The sequence below is a fragment of the Dasypus novemcinctus genome, chromosome 1 (genome assembly GCF_030445035.2).
Source record: "Dasypus novemcinctus isolate mDasNov1 chromosome 1, mDasNov1.1.hap2, whole genome shotgun sequence".
NCBI classification, from domain to species: Eukaryota; Metazoa; Chordata; class Mammalia; order Cingulata; family Dasypodidae; genus Dasypus; species Dasypus novemcinctus.
Window position 1 is genome coordinate 151,579,584 of NC_080673.1, and position 19,663 is coordinate 151,599,246.

Genomic DNA, 19,663 nt, shown 5'->3' on the forward strand with positions numbered 1-19,663 from the left:
TGCTACATTTAACTTGATTAAGTGACAACAATAGGGAATAAAATTTTATAAATCAGGGGGAAGCAGCTGTGGCTCAATCAGTTGGGCTCCCATCTACCATATGGGAGGCCCTGGGTTCATGTTCCATGGCCTCCTTATGAAGGCAGACTGGCCCCACAAATGCCACAGAAAGCTGACTCAGCAAGGTGATGCGGCAAAAAAGAGAGACAAGCAAAAAAAAAACACAGAAGAGCACTCAGCGAATGGACACAGAGAGCAGACAGGAAGCAAGATGCTAAGGGGGAGGGGAAAATAAATACTGACACAGAAGAACGCACAGCAAGTGGACACAGAGAGCAGACAGCACACAAAAAGCCACAATGGGGGGATAAAAAATTTTATAAATCATTGAAAGATTTTTTCCCTTTTGCTTATTTGATTCTTTGCTTTTATTCCCAAAGTTCATATAACATCTCTCATACTGAAAAGCAAGTACAGTGGAGTGGATGTGACTCAAGCAGTTGAGCTCCTGCTTTTCACATGGGAGGTCCCAGGTTTGGTCCCTGGTGCCTCCTAAAAACAAATAAACAAGCAAACAAACAAAAAAATCAACTCAGGGGAGCTGATGTGGCTCAGTGGTTGAACACAGGCTTCTCACATATGAGGTCCCAGTTTCAATCCCTGACTGGCCCTAGTACCTCAAAAATAAAAAAATATAAAAATTTTTTAAAAAGTGAGTACCTACAAGATGTTAATATCAGGTGAAAATAGTTTCCTAAAGGAAAACTATACAGCAATGTATAGCAATATATTAATAATCTTCCATTAAGAGTTAAAAAAAAAGAAATGAAAGAAACGAGACAAAAGGTACTACGTATTGTTTAACTCCATCAATACAAAATATAAATACAAATAAATTAGGGAGATGGAAACAGCATAGCAGCAATGTATGGCAGGGAAAGACAGAGAGATTGAGAGGTGATTATTAAGGGGTAGAGTTTTTTGTTTGTTTTTTTTGTTTATTATTATTATTATTGAAGTAATGAAAACACTCTAATATTGTTTGAAGTGATGAATGCATAACTCTGTGATTATACCAAATACCTTGATTGTATACCTTGGATGGACTGTATGTTTTATGAATATGTATTAATAAAACTGATTTTAAAAAGCAAGTACTTAAATTTCATAAAATATTACATTCCTATGCCAACAAGAACCATTAAGAAAATTTGAGCATATGTCTATGATAATCCACTAAATAAACTATTTCTGATTGACTTATGATCTGGGGGTTGTATTAGCTGTGTCTCCAAAGAATTAACTGGATTAGTGCATGGTCAGCAGCAGCAGCTATTTTCTTGACAAGGAAAAAATGTGGTTCAGTGCGAATATTTTCGCAGATGAAGCCTAAAAGATCAAAGCAATTTTAACACTGTAATAAAATGGAGCCCTTCTGAAATGCTAATGTGAAATATTCCAAAATACAACTGCCATATATAAAAGGAATATAGTTTAGAAAAGTTTTCTCCAACATTAGATTGCATTTTAGAATTTTACAACATAAAATTTACTTTTGTTGGGTGGTTAGGGAAGTGGGGAAAGAAATGAGGGTCGAGGAAGAAATATCATTGTTACTAAATTTTTTTTTTTACTGGACTCACCTCTAGGTAGGGGTTAAGTGTGTGGGCTGTAGAGATAAAATTACTTGGCTGGAATCCTAATCCCATCTCCCACTAGCCATGAAACATCTGTTTATCTGCCTCTCTTTATATTTACCATCTTAAGTGGTAAGATTGAATTTATAGGAGAAAAGGCAGTGGGTGCCATATATTTTTAATATTTCAGCATTTTTCTGTTTCAGTTTTTCACAAGAAAGACCCTATATATGCATGTACATTGCTTCAGTGATCACAGTCATTTTCACTCTTCAAGCTTCGAATTTGAATTAATTTATTTTCATCATTCAGTAATTACTTTGGGGAATTTTTTTTTTTCATTTAAAAAAGTGCTCATGATCCATTATTTCATGGATATAATTATATGCCATTTGATGGCTGCATCATCATAATTACTAGTTTATAAAAGACATTCTAAAAATTTGAAACATTGGGCAAGTCAAGCAAATCTGGTTCATCATTTTCCATTTGTCATAAGGATGTATCCTTACATTTTTCACTCCTAAACCTAAAATAGTATATGCATATGATACCTCTGCATTAGATTTATATGGTACACTTCCAAATGAGAAACATTAAAACCTGATTTTAAACATCAGAATTGTCTTAGTCTGAGGTTTCTCTGAATGTGCTTATTCAAAGTCCAGGACATTTGAGAATCCAGGTTAAATAAAGTGAAATATGTTTCTTTAGTATGGGACCTGTTAGAGTCTTTAAAATGCTGATATCATTATTGAGATAGAGGCAGAGAATATATGGTGCTTCCCAAACTTGTTTGACCATGGAAACTTGGCTTTCTGGAACATCTACCATGACTATCATTCTTCTGAACATACTCTGCAAAGCTACGTCTTCATTATTTCTTTCAAACATCATTTCATTTCCTTAGGTACCATATATTTCATACACATACACCCTAAACTCTGGAGCATACTGCTTGGTAAACATGAGTGGTAAGTTGGCAGAAACATTTTTGGGCTTCATTGGTTAAATAAAGCTAATGTTTTACACCAAAATCCAATTTCAAACATGCATGTAAATAGCATATATTAGGATGCTGTACACAGCAATTGCCTGAATCCTATAATTTTACTAATTTAAGAGGAATTTTGCAAACTTTATTTTTTAAAGCTCTGGAATATATGAATACTTTTGAGAAGAAATTGTTGAGTTAAAAAATATTACCAGCAGTACATTGTGAGGTACAAACACTCCGTGGCTATCGCCTTTTCCCCAGACCCCATGATACCAGCTCACTTTGGTTACCACTAAGGAGTTGGCAACATGGCAGAAGGGTCATGACCCATGATGCCAAGACAAAGGACTGAGATTTTAATTCCTGGGGATAAGATGGGGTAGTGTGGCAGCCTGCCAAATTTCAGGAGGGGAAGGAAGAACTGTTTTTTCCTGGGAAGGAAGGTATTTGCGGCAGTGCTGATTCAGAAAATGAAGAAACGAGGTCAACATTCTTTTAGAAGGACGGGGGGGTCCCTGGAACAAGTGATGTGAGAGTCAGCGGTGGTTGTGAACAGTGGCTTTCACAAGCCAGAGGCTGTAGGCAGATAAGGTGGTGACCAGGCCATGCTGGGGAATGGCGGGCCTGGACATTTGGGTTCACCGGCTCTGGTATGGGTGGTGGACCTCTAGGGCAGGGGGAAAGCTGGATTTGCTTTGTTCTCTGTGTAACAAAATTCTATTTCTTTAAGACCCATGTCCTCGAAGCTTTCCCCAAGTCCCCGACTGCAGTGAAAATGAAGCCCACCTTCCTCCGGGCTCCCCTGTACTTTGCTCGTACCTCCCCTGTGCCACGCCACTCTACAGGTTTGTGTCATCAAGGAGATGCCTTGAACCTGCTGCTTGGTAACTGTGCCTTCACACCATTATACAGGTGCTTCTGCCTGGAACGCCTTTCTCCCTCTGTCCAGAGGACTCCTAACTACCTGCCCCAAACTCAGTCCAGGGGCCACATTCTCTGGGAAGCCTTCCTGGTACATCCTGTCCAGAAAGAATGCTTCCTTCCTCTGTTCTGTGTCTGTGCACCGTATAGACATCTAGTTTAACACCACAGAACGTGCAGGAGTTCCTTCCTAGACAGTGGCTTCTCTTGGTCAGGGACTGGGCCTTTTTTCTCTCTGCACCTTCAGTGCCCACCATGATGCCTGACACAAAGCAGACACTCAATAAACACGTATCTACTCTTCCTTCCCCTCTTAGGCTGGGTGTGTTTAGAAATCAGAATTTTAAAAACGTTATAAAGGTATATTTAGTACCCCCAGTGAAATCTGCTATAGTACTTTATAATACAATATTTTTTAAAAAAAGATCAATATTCACACTAAGTTTTGCTAGCAAATAAGTCTGTACCAAACTTAAAAAGAACAGTTAGATTCCAGAGTTTTTGGGATTTTGAAAATACAGATAAAGGATGATGGTCTCTTTATGATGTACAGTCCTGCTATAGCACTTGTTTCAAAAATGTGTATTTGTTGCAATGTGATTGATATATGCCATCTCATCCATAAGAAAAACTAGGTGAATGCAGAAAATTGCACCCAGCAGAACTGAGGCATGTAGGAATACACAACATGCACCAATTACCTGAGCTCACCATCTGTGTTATAAGATACTCCAATCCACATGAGATGCTACAGATTTCTGTGTGATTTCAGATAACCCTCCCTCCACCACCTCACAATAACACAGAGGCTACAACCCTTCCAATGTCCCAGTTCACAAAACACATCTCAGGCCATTTTCAAGGTAAAGCACTATATTTATGGCAGAATTTATATATTTAATAGCCATTTAGCAAGTATAAAACTGTGCTTCATTATTTTGTTTTTTTAAAATCAGGTCCCTATACATTATTTTTTAACATGTCACTGACAGATTTTTAATAGCTGTGCACCTATCTCACTTTCCATGGTTTTCATTTCATAGTTTTGCATAGCACAATGATTTTTAAGACTGCATATGTCACAGTATAGCAGAACTGACTATATATGCCTGAGCAGAATCTGCTGAAATACATTTGTTGTTTACTTAGGTTTGAGTAAGGAAGCATTTAATTAAAATGACAATTATCTGGCTATTTCTTGCTCTCCTCCCCCATATCTCAAAACCACATCCAATTTTTCAATTTTTCTGCTTTTTCTCATTGGTCTGTCAGAATGCCCTTTTACATATGTTCCACAACAATTGACAAGATAAATCAAAAAATATTTAGAAATAGTAATAGAAGCAGATACAGTTTTTAATGTGAAGCCTCAGTGTTTGGCCACATTTCTCCCACATACTAGAAGATGTGGGGGGTTGGTTCCTTTCGCTTCCAGTTTCTGCCAGCTGAGTTTCACAGGGGCAGAGAATCTAGAACAACATTGAGTGGAAGATGTGGGCAGGTGGAACTGCCTACTTTTCCTTGTCCTGCATATTTAGTGCAGTCCCAACTACCTCAACAAAGGATACCTACCAACAGGGCTGAACACATTAAATTCATTCCAATTCAACAGGAATTATTAAACACCCACCGCCTGTGGGATCATGTGTTGGACCCAGGAGTTAATACTAATGGATAAGACACAGCTTTCAAGGACATCTGAGTCTGTATTAGGAACAGAATCAGAGATGTGACATACATAGCTTACACTTAAGATGTATGTGTGAGCTACATAAAATACATATGATATATAAGATATATACATATGTGTGATATATGTATATCATGCGTGTGTGTGTATGTGTTGTTGAGACTTGTTGTAAGGAATTGGTTTATTTGATATGGGGCCTCACAAAGCAACTTGAAAATCTCTAGGGCAAGCTGTCAGGAAGGGCAGGTTGGAACTCATAGGCTCAGGCTAAAGCTGCTACCCACAGGTGGAATTTCTTCTCTCTGGGAAGCCTCAGTCCCATTTTTAAGGTCTCTCCTTCAACTGATTGAATCCAGCCCATTCAGATTATTTTGGATAGCCTCTCTTACTTAAAGTCAACTGATTATGGACTTGAACCACATCTACAAAATACCTTCACAGAAACACATTAATCTAACAGTTTTTGATTAAATTACTAAGGAAGATGGACTTCTAAGTGGACACATTAGAGAGACCATCACAGTATACCCTGTATCAACTTGACACCCATACACATGTCCTTAAACCACACTTAATCTCCAAATAAAGTCAAACTTCACCTAATATGATACAAATATCTATGTACACTGAGAAAAGGACGGAAAATCTTTGTGTGATGTTCACTCTTCTCCTTCAATATCCTGTAATGTAAATACTAAAATATAACATTAACTATTAGGAATAAATCTTATTTTAGCCAATAGAAAAGTGAAGAAAACAAAAATATTTGATATATATATATTCACAAACATTCATATCAAAATAAAAAATAAATACTTAAGTTATTATAATCCTTGTTTCTGTAACTGGTCACTTGGTTGTAGCTTGTATTTATAACCACCTTGTTCCAACACCCATTCCATATTCACTTTGCCTGCAGCATGCAACTCATCTGGTCATGATTCTTTGCCTGGTAGGATGACCTGAACCTTCATTCCAGAAAAATCCGAGTCATTAGTAGTCGTGCTTAGATTGGATTGTTGCAGTTTTCCACCAACTCTAATCACAGGGCATCTCCTATATTCCAGACACACTCTTCCTACCTGCCTTGTATAGGAGCAATCCAATTTCCCTTGCTAATCAGAATCAATCACTCCAGGCCTTTTTTTGTCTGTTGATTCAGAGGTATGGGCAGCCCAAAGTGGCTGGGTAACAGGTTGGGTTTTCAGTTCAGTGGAATCAATGTTGTCTTCTGGTAGAAATGTTCCTTCCTTTGGAACTAAGATCTCTCTACCAGCAGAAGCTAAGGTCAAGAGGATGGGAAGCAAAAATTTTTGCTAGTGAATTACTATGGGTTATAGTGAATGGAGCCACTCCTGTTTCCACCCCTTGATTCCTCAACTTGTGAGTCCTGGATATGAGAGTGAACAACACTATATAGTGGATGCTGATTTAGAGCATGTACAACTTCCCGTAGAACAGTCTCAGCTCTGCAATGTACTGTCACTTAACTGGAGGCTTCAAAAGGCCATTGCCATCATTCTATCAAACCAATTGCTTCAGAATGATGTAGAACATGGTAAAAACCACTGAATCCTGGGAAACGGACTTGGCCCAATGGATAGGGCATCCGTCTACCACATGGGAGGTCCGCAGTTCAAACCCGGGGCCTCCTTGACCTGTGTGGAGCTGGCCCATGTGCAGTGCTGATGCGTGCAAGGAGTGCCATGCCACGCAGGGTTGTCCCTGTGTAGGGAAGCCCCACTCGCAAGCAGTGAGCCCCATAAGGAGAGCTGCCCAGCGCGAAAGAAACTGCAGCCTGCCCAAGAATGGTGCCGCACACACGGAGAGCTGATGCAACAAGATGACGCAACAAAAATAAACACAGATTCCCGGTGCAGCTGATAAGGGTATACGCAGTCACAGAAGAACACACAGTGAAAGGACACAGACAGCGGACAACTGGGGGGAGAGGAGTAAGGGGAGAGAAATTAAAAAAAAAAATCTTTAAAAAACAAAACAAAACAAAACCACTGACTCCTATGACTATGAGTCCATTGCCACACTTCATTTGCTGTGAAGTTCCTTGATCAGAAGCGATGCTGTGTGCAATAAAATGATGGTGATATCTTAATTTCCTAGGGCTCCCATAATAAGGTACTACAAATTTGACATTTTTAAAACAACAGAAATTCATTGACTCACAGTGCTATAGTCTAGAAGTCCAAAATCAAGGTGTCAGCAGGGCTGTCCTCTCTCCAATGGTACTAGCGAAGAAGCCTTCTTTGTCTCTTCCTACCTTCTGGTGGTGGACAGCAATCATTGGTCTTTCATGGCTGCATAACCCCTGTCTCTGCCTCCATTTTCAAGAGTAAGAGCCTTCAACCCTGTGTGTCTCTGTCCTTGGTCTCTTCTCTTGTTCTTATAAGGACACATGTAATATTAGACTAAGGATTCACCCTTCTCCAAAATGACCTGAACTAATTACGTCTTATTTCCAAATGAGGTCACATTCAGAGGTACTGGAGGTTAGGACTTTAACGTATCTTTTTGGGGGATAAAATTCAACCCTTAACTGTTGATAAGGCATTCTGTAGGTCCATGGATGATAGCTTTGGCAGCATTGCAGGCAAGGAAGGTAAATCCATATGTGTCTATTTTAGTAAGAGCAAGGCACTTACCCTTCCATGATGAAAATGATCCAATGTAATGAACCTGTCACAAATTAGCTGGCTGGTCATGCCATGGAATGCCAACATATCAGGGACTCAGTGTTGGTCTATGCTGCTGGCAGATTGAATACTCAGCAGTGATCAGGACAGATCAGCCTTGGTGAGTGGAAGTCCATGTTGCTGAGCTCATGCATGACCCCCATACCACCATGGCCACTTTATTCACAAACTCATTGGGTAATGATAGGAGTGGCTGGGGAAAGAGGGTGGCTGGTGTCTACAGAATGTGTCATCCTATCATTTCAGTCATTACAATACTTCTCTGCTCATCCTTCGGTGAACATTCAAATTAGACACAAATATTTTCTTTGTCCACTCTGTCCATTCAGAGGTGTTTATCACATACTTCTTCCCCAGATAGCGCTTGTCATCAACTTTTCAATTGCGTTTCCTCCAAGTCCTTGACCACCAGCCAAACCATTGGCCACAAGTCCATGAAGTGATAGACTCATACTTCTGGCCCTTTCTTCTTCCAGGCAAAATTAACAACCAGATGTAAAACTTGAAGTCTTGCCCATTGAGGGGATTTCCTTCACCAGTGTCTCTCAGGGATGTTCCAGAATGGGGTAGTATTTGCTGCAGCTGTCCACTGTCAGATGGTACCTGCCTATTGTGCAGAACCAACTGAAACCACATCCAGGTTTGTCTCTTTCTCACTCAACTGATGACAGGAAACTCCCCATGAGGGCATAGGTGTAGTCTGAGAGACAATGGTAATTTGGTAGAAGTGAGGGCCATGGGCATTTAGGCCAGTTCCTCGTGTAATTTATTTGTGCTTTAAGTTCCTGCTCAAGCCTGATCTAAGTCTGTCTAGACTGATCTAAGTCTGTCTAGACTGTGTCCATTTGATTACAGAGTGCTGCATGGCCAACTTTACAGCTTGAAGGGTCAAACAAGACCCAGTTCATAATGGGCAGCTCAGGTTGCATGGTAAGTTTGTAGCCCACAGGTAAGTGTTCAGTCTCTACTAAGCCCAGTAAAAAAGCCAAAAGCTGCTTCTCAAAAGGAAATAAATTATCCGCAGAAGATGGCAGGACTTTGCCCTCAAATCCTAAGAGTCTGTACTATGAGTCACCATAGGGGCCTTACAAAATGTACACACAACATCTATATCTGTCACTGACATTTCAAGCACCACTGGATTTGCTGGATCATATGGCCCAAGGGGCAGAGAGTTTGAATGGCAGCGTGCACCTGTTACAGACCCTTCTCTTGTTCTGGTTTCCACTCAAAACTAGCAGCTTTTTAGGTGGTTTGGTAAATGGCCAGAGTAGCAAAACCAAATGAGGAATATGTTGCCTCCAACTTCCAAAGAGGCTCCCTCTTTTTTGTGGGTAGAAGGGGCCAGATGCAACAACTTATCCTTCACCATCGAAGGGACATCTTTTTTTTTTTTAAGGCTTATTTTATTTCTCCCCCCCCACCCCCACCCCCACCCCCCGTTAACCCTGGTGTCTGCTCTCTGTGTCTATTTGCTGTGTGTTCTTCTGTGTCTGCTTGTATTCTCAGTAGGTGGCTCCAGGAACTGATCCTGGGATGTTCCAGAGTGGGAGAAAGATGATTACTTTCCTGCACCACCTCAGCTCCCTTTTCCACTACATTTTATTTTCTCTCCTCTGTGTCTCTTGTTGCATCATCTTGCTGCACCAGCTCTCAGTGTTAGCCAGCACTCCTGTGCAGGGAGGCTTTCCTGTGCTGGGTGGCATTCCCATGCAGGGGTAACTCTCACGCAGTGGGGCACTCCTGCATGGGGCGGCCTTCCAGCATGGGCTGCCACTGCGTGTGGGCCGGCTTGCCCTCACCAGGAGGCCCTGGGCATCGAACCCTGGACCTCCTATATGGTAGATGGGAGCCCAATTGGTTGAGCCACATCCGTTTCCCCAAAGTGACATCTTAACATGCTCAGATCATTGGACCTTTAGAAGTTTCACTGAGGTAGGAGACCACTGAATTTTAGTGGGGTTTATTTCCCGTTGTCTGGCATGCAAATATCTTGCCAATATGTGTACCACAGTTGCTACTTCCTGCTTAACAGGTCCAATCAGTGTATGTCCAAGTTTGTAGCCTCTGTTATATTATTGCTGCATTACTGATTTCTTTTGAAAAACAAGCAAACTGATATTTAGAAGATTCAGGGTCTCAGTTTGGTACTTTCTCTCTCAATCTTGAACTATTGATGATTTCAAAGTCTTTGTAACTTATCTCCCCCTATATTGGTGCATTCATTAAATTGAAAATTGATTGGGATTGATAAACCAGAAATGATCCCTGAAGAATATAATGCTTATTGAGAATAATTGTATAGTGGATATTTACTAACTTTTGTGGCTACAACTGTCTTAGCTGTAAATGAGCTAAGTGGTTACACAGCTAGAAATCATGAGAAAAACTGTAGTGATTACTGGTTATACTGAGACACACAAAGGTCAGTGAAATAATTGTTCTGTTACAGATTTCAGTTTGACACACACATATATTTTCTTTTCTTCTTTCTTATATTTTTATTAGAGAAGTTGTGAACTTACAAAAGAATCATGCACATGTATGCAATTCCCATATGGCACCCCTCTACCAGTATACTACATTGTTGTAGAATATTTGATTATGAGATAGTATCATCAGACTATTAACACTAACACTACTAACACTAACTATGGTCTATAGCATACATTGGGAGGTATTTTGCATACCCCCTATTATTAACACAGTACATCTTTGGCATTGATGCAAGAATATTATAGTATTGCTGTTGACTATAGTCCATAGGTTAATTTTATTTTTCCCATGCTTCTCCACATTCTTACCACCTTGCACTAATGATATACATTTGTCCTAGTTCACAGAAGGACATTCTTGCATTTTCACTATTAACCACAATTTTCATCCACCTCTGGGTTCACTATGTTACTCAGTACCTAGATTATTCTCTAGCTTTCTTTCAGTTGATATTTATATCCCTAGACTAACCTTTTCAGTCACAGTTCCATTTATGAATCAACAGCATTCGACTCACTATAAGGTGTTACCATCAACTATCCATTTCCACACTTTTACAGTAAAGTTAATTAAAACTTCTACACACATTAAGCATCAGTACCCCTTCTCAGTCCTTCTCTTATCTCTTAATAATCTATACTCTAGGTTTTAACTCCTTGTGTTTATTCTTCCTACTTAGTTCATATTATTGAGATCATGAAATATTTGTCCTTTTGTGCCTGGCTTATTTCACTTAGCATAATGTTTCAAGTTTCATCTATGTTATCAAATGTGTTCCAATTTCATTTCTTCTTACAGTAGCATAGTATTCCATTGTATGTATATACCACATTTTATTTATCCATTCATTGATTGATGGACACTTGGGTTGTTTCCATCTTTTGCAAATGTAAATAATGATGCTATGAACACCAATGTGCAGATGTCTGTTCATGTTTTTCTGGATATATTCCTAGTAGAGGAATTGCTGGATCAATTCCTAGTAGAGGAATTGCTGGATCGGTCCTATATTTAGTTTCCAGAGGAACCACCAAATTACCTTCCACAGGGCCTACACCATTTTACATTCCCACCAACAGTGAAGGAGTGTTCCCATCTCTCCAGCACTTATTATTTTCTGTTTTTTAAAATAATGGCCTTTCTATGCAGTGTGAGATGATATCTCATTGTCAGTTTGATTTGCATTTCTCTAATAGCTAGTGATAGTGAACATTTTTTCATGTGCTTTTTGGCCATTTGTATTTCCACTTTGGAGAAATGTCTATTTAAGTCTTTTGCCCATGTTTTAGTTGGATTGCTTGCTCTTTTATTGTTGAGTTGTATGATCCCTTTATATAGAATGGAAATCAAAACCTTATTAGATATGTCATTTCTAAATATTTTCTCCCATTGAGTGGGCTGTGTTTTCATCTTCTTGACAAAGTCCTTTGGATTACAGAAATGTTTAAGTTTGAGGTCCCATTTATCCATGTTTTCTTTCGTTGTTCATGCTTTTGGTGTAAGGTTTAAGAATCTACCACCTACCACCAGGACTTGAAGATGTTTCCTTACATTTTCTTCTAGGCGCTTTATGGTTCTAGTTTTTATATATATGTCTTTCATCCATTTTGAGTTAATTTTTGTGTATGGTGTTAGGTAAGGGTCTTCTTTCTTTCTTTTGAATATGGCTATCCAATTCTCCCAGTACCATTTGTTGAACAGACTTTTCTGCACCAGCAGGGTGTGTCTGACAAGCTGGTCAAAAATCACTTGATGTGAGGGTCTGTTTCTGAACCATCAATTCAGTTCCATTGGTCTATGTGTCTATCTTAATGCCAGTACCATGCTGTTTTTACCACTGTAGCTAGGTAATATGATTTAAAGTCTGGACATGATAGTCCTCCAACTTTGGTCTTCCTTTTTAAGATGTTTCTGGCTACTCAAGACCTCTTATCCTTACAAATGAATTTGATAATTGTGTTTTCCAATTCTTTAAAAAAATACTGGTGGAGTTTTTATTAGAATTGCATTGAATCTGTATATCAATCTGGGTAGAATTCACATCTTAATGATATTTAGTCTTCCAACTCATTTATTTAAGTTTTTAAACTATTTCTTTAATCAATGCATTGTAGTTTTCTGACAAGTGCTTTACATCCTCAGTTAGGTCCTTTCTTTTGATTCTTTTAATTGCTATTGTAAATGGAATTTTTCCCCGACTTCCTCCTCAGAATGCTCATTACTAGTATATAGAAACATCACTGAATTTTTTGCATATTAATCTTATATCCTGACACTCTGCTGAAATCGTTTATTAGCTCTAGCAGTTTTGTTGCAGATTTTTGAGGACTTCTAGGCATAGGATCATATCTTTGAATAGCAAAAGTTTTACTTCTTCCTTTCGAATCTAGATACTTTTTATTTCTTTTTCTTGCCTGATTGCTATTGCTAGAACCTCTAGTACTAGAGCAAGAGCAGTGACAGTAGGCATCCTTGTCTTGTTCCCAATCTCAATGGGAAAGCTTTCAGTCTTCACCATTGATTACAATGTTAGCTGTGGGTTTTTCATATATGGTCTTTATTACTTTGAGAAAGTTTCCTTCAATTCTTATCTTTTACAGTATTTTTTTTTCCTTTTTTTTTTTTCCTTTTTTTTTTTTATTGACTTTGTAATAATATTACATTAAAAATATATATGTGAGGTCCCATTCAACCCCACCCCCCCACCCCCCCTCTCCCCCCCCAACAACACTCGTTGCCATCATCATGACACATCCATTGGATTTGGTAAGTACATCTTTGGGCACCTCTGCACCTCATAGACAATGGTTTTACAGTATTTTTATCAAGAAAATATGCTGTATTTTCTCAAATACCTTTTCTATGTCAACTGATAGGATCATGTGATTTTTCTTCTTTGGTTTATTATTGTGGTGTATTATACTGATTAATTTTCTTGTGCTGAACCACCCTTGCATGCCTGGTATAAAATTCACTTGACATGATGAATAATTCCTTTAATGTGTTGTTGGATTTGATTAACAAGTATTTTGTTGAGGATTTTTGCATCTGTATTCATTAGGGAAATGGGTCTGTAATTTTCTTTTTTCATGCTATCTTTATTTGGTTTTGGTATTGAGGTGACATTGGTTTCATAGAATGGGTTTGGTAGCATTTCTTATTGTTCAGTTTTTAGAAGAGTTTGAGTAAGATTGGTATTAAATTTTCTTTGAATGCTTGGTAGAATTCATCAGTGAAACCACCTGGTCCTGGGCTTTCATTTTGGGGAACTGTCTGATGACTGTTAAAATCTCTTTAGTTGTGATTGGTTTGTAGAAGTCTTCCATTTCTTCTGGGGTCAGGGTAGGTTGTTTGTACATTCCTAGGAATTTTTTCATTTTATCTACATTGTCTAGTTTGTTGGTGTACAGGTGTTCATAGTATCCTCTTATGAGCTCTTCTATTTCTGTGGGGTCAGTAGTAATGTCTGCATTTTCATTTTTTATTTTATTTCTTTGCATCTTCTCTTTTTTTCTTGGTCAGTCTAGCTAAGGGTTTGTCAATTTTATTAGTCTTTTTAAAGAACCAATTTTTGGTTTTGCTAATTTCCTCTACTGTTGTTTTTGTTCTCAGTTTCATTTATTTCTGCCTGATGTTTATTATTTTGTTTCTTCTGCTGCTTTAGGAATAGTTTTCAGTTCTTTTTTCTAGTTCCTCCAGCTGTGTAGTTAGGTCAATGATTTTAGCTCTTTCTTCTTTTTTTTTAAGCACTGAGGGCTGTAAATTTCAATCTCAGCACTGCCTTTGCTGCATTCCATAGGTTCTGATATGTTGAGTTCTTGTTTTCATTCATCTTGAGACATTTATTGATTTCTCTCACAATTTCTTCTCTGACCCACTAATTATTTAAGAGTGTGTTGTTTAATCTCTATGTATTTGTGAATTTTTCCTTTTCCTGCCTCTTGTTGATTTCCAACTTTAATCCATATGATCAGAGAAAGTGTTTTGTATAATTTTGATCTTGTTGAATTTACTGAGATCTGCTTTGAGACCAATCATATGGTCTATCATGGAGAAAGATCCACGAGCACTTGAGAAGAATGTAATATCCTGCTGTTTTAGGGTGCAATGTTCTTTATATGTCTATTAGGTTTAGTCCATTTATCATATTATTCAAGTTCTCTGTTTCTTTGATTCTCTTCCCAGATGTTCTGCTCATAACTGAGACTGGTGTATTGAAGTCTCCAACTATTATTGTAGATACATCTATTTCTCCTTTCTGTTTTGCCAGTGTTTGCCTCATGTAATTTGGGGCATCCTGTTTAGGTGCATATACATGTATGATTGTTATTTCTTCCTGGTGAATTTGGGGCATCCTGTTTAGGTGCATATACATGTATGATTGTTATTTCTTCCTGGTGAATTTTTCCTTTTATTAATATATAATGTCTTTCCTTGTCTCTAAAAAGTTTTGCTTTTAAAATTGATTTCATCCAATATAAGCATAGCTAAGCCAGGGTTTTTTGTTGTTGTTGTTTTTTTGTTACTACCTTCATGGAATATCTTTTTCCAGCCTTTCACTTTCAATCTATTGGTATTTTTGGGTCTAAGGTGAGTCTCTTGTAGACAGCATATAGCTGGCTCATATTTTCATATCCATTCTTCTAGTCTGTCTTTTTTTTTTTCCCTTGAGGTACTAGGGGATGGGGATTGAACTCCGGATCTTGTATGTGGGAAACTGGAGATCAACCACTGAGGCACATCAGTTCCCAAGTTAGTTTTTTGTTTGTTTTGCTTGTTGTTTTTTTTTTATTTTCGGGAGGAACCAGGAACCAAACCTGGAAACTCCCATGTGAGAAGCAGGCACTCAATCACTTTAGCCACATCTGCTTCCCAGTCTGTGTCTTTTGATTGGGGAGTTTAGTTCTTAATTGACTCCTTTTGACCTTTGCCTTTTATCTGTCATATTTTATTTTCACAACTCTTTTTATACTTTTAATTACTTTTACTGATATCATCTTCATTTCTAGACTCTCTTCCAAGCCTCTCTCTCCTGTCTTTTCTTTTCGGACTATAGCACTCCCTTTAGTATTGTATTAGTCAGCCAAAGGGGTGCTGATATAAAATACCAGAAATTGGTTGGTTTTTAAAAAGGGCATTTATTTGGGGTAGGAGCTTACAGATACCAGGTCATAAAGCATAAATGACTTCCCTCACCAAAGTCTATTTTCACATGTTGGAGCAAGATAGCTGCCAACATCTGCAAGGGTTCAGGCTTCCTGGGTACCTCCCTTCCTGGGGCTTGCTTCTCTTTCCTTTGCGTGCTTACTTCCTGGGGTTCCAGCTTAAGGCTTCAGCATCAAACTCCAACATCAAAATTCCGACATCAAAAACCCTCAGCTCTTTCCTTTGTTATGCCTTTTATCTGTGAGTCCCCACCCACCAAAGGATAGGGACTCAATGCCTTACTGGCACAAGAGGTTTATGTAATTACTTAATCAAGTAAACCTATGAATCCAGTATAATCTAATATGCCCAGAGGAAAAGATCAGTTACAAACATAATCCAATATTTCTTTTTGGAATTCACTGATAATATCAAACTGCTACAAGTATTTCCTGCAAAGCCAATGTCTTGGTTACAAACACTATAAATTTCTGTTTATCTGTGAATATTCTAAACTTACCCTAATTAAAAAAAGAGAGATTTATTTCTTTCTCCCCCCTCCCTCCATTGTCTGCTTGCTGTGTCCATTTGCTGTATGTTCTTCTGTGTCTGCTTGTATTCTCATTAGGTGGCTCTGGGAACAGATCCTGGGACTTTCTGGAGTGGGAGAGAGGTTACCATTCTCTTGTGCCACCTCAACTCCCTGGTCTCCCATGTCTCTTACTGTCTCTCCTCCATGTCTCTTCCTGTTGTGTCTTCTTGGTGTGCCAGCTCCCCGATGGGCCAGCACTCCTGGGCAGGGCAGCACTCCTTCATGGGATGGCACTCCATGTGGGCCAGCTCACTACTTGGGCAAGTGTGCCTTCACCAGGAGGCCCTGGGTGTCAAACCCTGGACCTCGTATGTGGTAGATGAGAGCCCAATTGCTTGAGCCACATCTGCTTACTGCACCCTCATTTTTGAAAGACAATCTTTCCAGATATGAGATTCTTGGCTGGTCGTTTTTCTCTTGTAGTATCTTAAATATGTCATACCACTGCCTTCTTGTCTCCATGGTTTCTGATGAAAAATCAGCACTTAATCTTATTGGGTGTCCCTTGTATGTGAAGCATTGCTTTTCTCTCGCTGCTTTCAGAATTCTGTCTTTGGTATTTGACATTCTCACCAGTATGTGTCTCAGAATAGGTCTATTCCTATTTATTTGGATGGGAGTACATTGTTCTTCTTGGACATGGATAGCTTTGTCCTTCAAATGGGTTGGGAAATTTTCTACAATTAGTTCTTCAGATACTCCTTTTGCCCCTTTTCCCTTCTCCTCTTTTTCTGGGACACCCATGAGACATGTATGCTTGCACGTCTCTTGCTGTCATTTAGCTCTCTGAGACTAAATTTTTTCCATTTTTTCTTTATCTGTTCTTTTGTATGTTTTTTTTTTTTCCAGAGGCCATGTCTTCAAGCTCACTTCTGCCTCCCTAAATCTGCTGTTACATGACTACATTGTATTTTTAATCTCATTTATTGTGCCTTTCATTTCCTTAAGATCTGCTGGTTTTCTGAGCATGCTTTCAAATTTTTCTTTGTACTCATCCAGTGTCGTCGTCATTGTCTTCTTTCTTTTTTTTCCAGAGAAGTAAAACTCTTTCATTTTCACTGTCCAAACATCAGTCAATATACCGGGAAAGCCAGAGGAAACCCTCGCCGTAGCCTTGCCTCTTGAGCAACCTGCACATGAAGACTTCCATGGGGCGGGCATTCAGTTCCTTCAGGGTCACATTCCCCTCTCCTGTGGTCTGTCCATAAAGCCCAAATATCTCACGGAGTTTTTCTTCACTAATTGCATCTGTTCTGTTAATTTTGTTACCCAAGTATAAGATTGGCACATTGTATATTGTTTCATCAGTCATTAAAGCGTTAAGCTCAACTTTGGATTCCATGAGGCAAGAATGATCTGCACAGTCCACCAGAAAGACAATCCCATTAATTGCTGGGAGGTAATTTTTCCAAACCCAATGTGCTTGCTCATGCCCACCAAGATCAAAAGTTGTAAAAGTCATTCCAGCAATTGTCAACTCTTCTGAAGTTGGATGTAGCATTGGAATATGTTGGCCCAATCTGTCATCTTTGAGCATGGGTAGAAGAGTGGTTTTGCCCGCATTGTCCAAACCCAAGAATACAAGTTTTCCAGATTTCTTGTAGAGTCCTAGGAACTGGAGCACACTGCCAAAGCCACTGTAGATCCATTCAAAGATGAAAGACATTATTAATGCTTACTACCTGAAGTGGGGGAGTTCTGGATAAGCAGCCCCTAGGCCTGGTTCGAGAGCTCACACTTGGAAGCTTCAGGGCCATGGGCAATTCACTCTCGTTGGTGAGCCTCATTCTCCGAGTGGCCCAGGGGCTGCTCCAATGGCGGCGGTCTCGACCCTCTCAGAACACACAAACCGGCAAGACTGAAGACCGCCAGCTACTCACTGGATGTACGTAATATCCACCCAGTGTCTTCTTAATGTCCTCATCTCTTTAGCCATCTCACTTAATTTATTAAGGAGATTTGTTTGAACATCTATGATTAGTTGTCTCCAGCTCCTTTATGTCATCTGGAAGCTTACGTTTTTCCTTTGTCTGGGCCATATCATCCTGTTTCTTGGTATGATTGTAGTTTTTTGTTGGTGTCTTGGCCTCTGGCTTACTAGATGTATTTATTCTGGGTGCAGTTTCTCTCTTTAGGTTAAGGCTTTCTAATCCTTTCTCCCTTGCTGATTGTGTAGTAGGAGCCAAGGATGTAGTTGGCACTGTAAGCCATGGAGGCTGAAGCTGCCCATTTTGCCCCAGGAACTGATGAAGCTTCTCCTACCTTTCTCCTCTGCCAGAGGTAGGGACAGATGCAGAGCTCTACATAGTAATCTAGGCTGTGCAGGCCAAGGCTAACTTTAGTTGCCCAGAAAGAATGATGAAGCTTTACACCCCTTCCTTCCTTGCCTGGGCTGGGATTGAGCTGTAGGTGTGGGCAGCAAATTAAGCATTGCAGGTCAAAACTGACAGCAGTTGACCAGGTATATTAACATAGCTCTGGCCCCCATCCTTCCATGCCAGGGGTGGGTGATGGACTCTCCAGAGTGCCCCAAAATGTAACATCTGGGCCATAAGTGCCTATAAGGCTGAAGATGAGGATGGAACCACAGGTGTCCAACAAACTAGTTCATGTGGGCCAAAAGCACCTATAGCTGCCCAGAGAGGCTGGGAAAACACCAACCCCCTCCTATCCTATGGAGGGTTGGAGGAAATGTAATCTAAGGCACTTGACAAACCAGTCTGTATGGGCCAAAAGCGCACGCAGTTGCCCAGAGACAATGCAAAAACAACCAGCCCTCTCCTATGCTATGGGTGTGTATGTGTGGGAGGTGTGGAGGCGGTGGTATAGTCCCAGGCACTCAACAAACCAGACTGTGTGGGCCAAAAGCACCTGTATTTGTCCAAAGAGGCTGAGGAAACACAGTTTCCCTTCTATTTTATGGGAGAGGGGTAGGGATGGAACTGAAGGCACTCTATTAACCAGTACATGTGAGTCGAAAGAGCCTGTAGGTGCTAGAGAGGCTAGGGAAATACTGGCTTCCTCTTGTCTTATTGGGGGTGGGGGTGGATCCACAGGAGCCCAACAGTCCAGTTATCATGTAGGTCAAAAGTGTGTGCAGTTGCCAGAAGGTGGTGCAGGTTCCGACAGCTTCCTCCCTATTGGAGGTGGTGCTGGGGCCTAGGCTAGGGTTGCAATCCAGTCTGGGTGGAAAGAAGCCAGTCCTTATCATCACTGTGATTTTCAATAAGCCCTGCTTCCCCTCAAGCCAGGGCAGAGTCAAAATGGTGGTTACTAGACTCATTCTGACTTGGACATGTTCAAACTTTAGCTGTTCTTAGGATTATACTTCACCCTACCACATTTCCTAATCAGTAGCTCAAGTCGCTGCTCAACCATTTTCCATCCCTGTTTTTGGGAAATGGAACTTCCAACTCCAGCCATGGAATATCTCCTGAGGTAGTTTGCACCACCAGTGGATGACTGGCACCAGCC

The 19,663-nt window shown here is 39.8% G+C and overlaps 1 protein-coding gene and 1 pseudogene across 5 annotated transcripts in view; both read right to left on the reverse strand.

The window, feature by feature from the left end:
• Positions 1–19,663, reverse strand: part of CRACD (capping protein inhibiting regulator of actin dynamics) — a 301,181-nt gene that overhangs the window by 63,498 nt on the left and 218,020 nt on the right. The gene's annotated exons all lie outside the window — the stretch shown is intronic.
• LOC101420079 (small COPII coat GTPase SAR1A pseudogene) lies at positions 15,949–17,890 on the reverse strand (annotated as a pseudogene).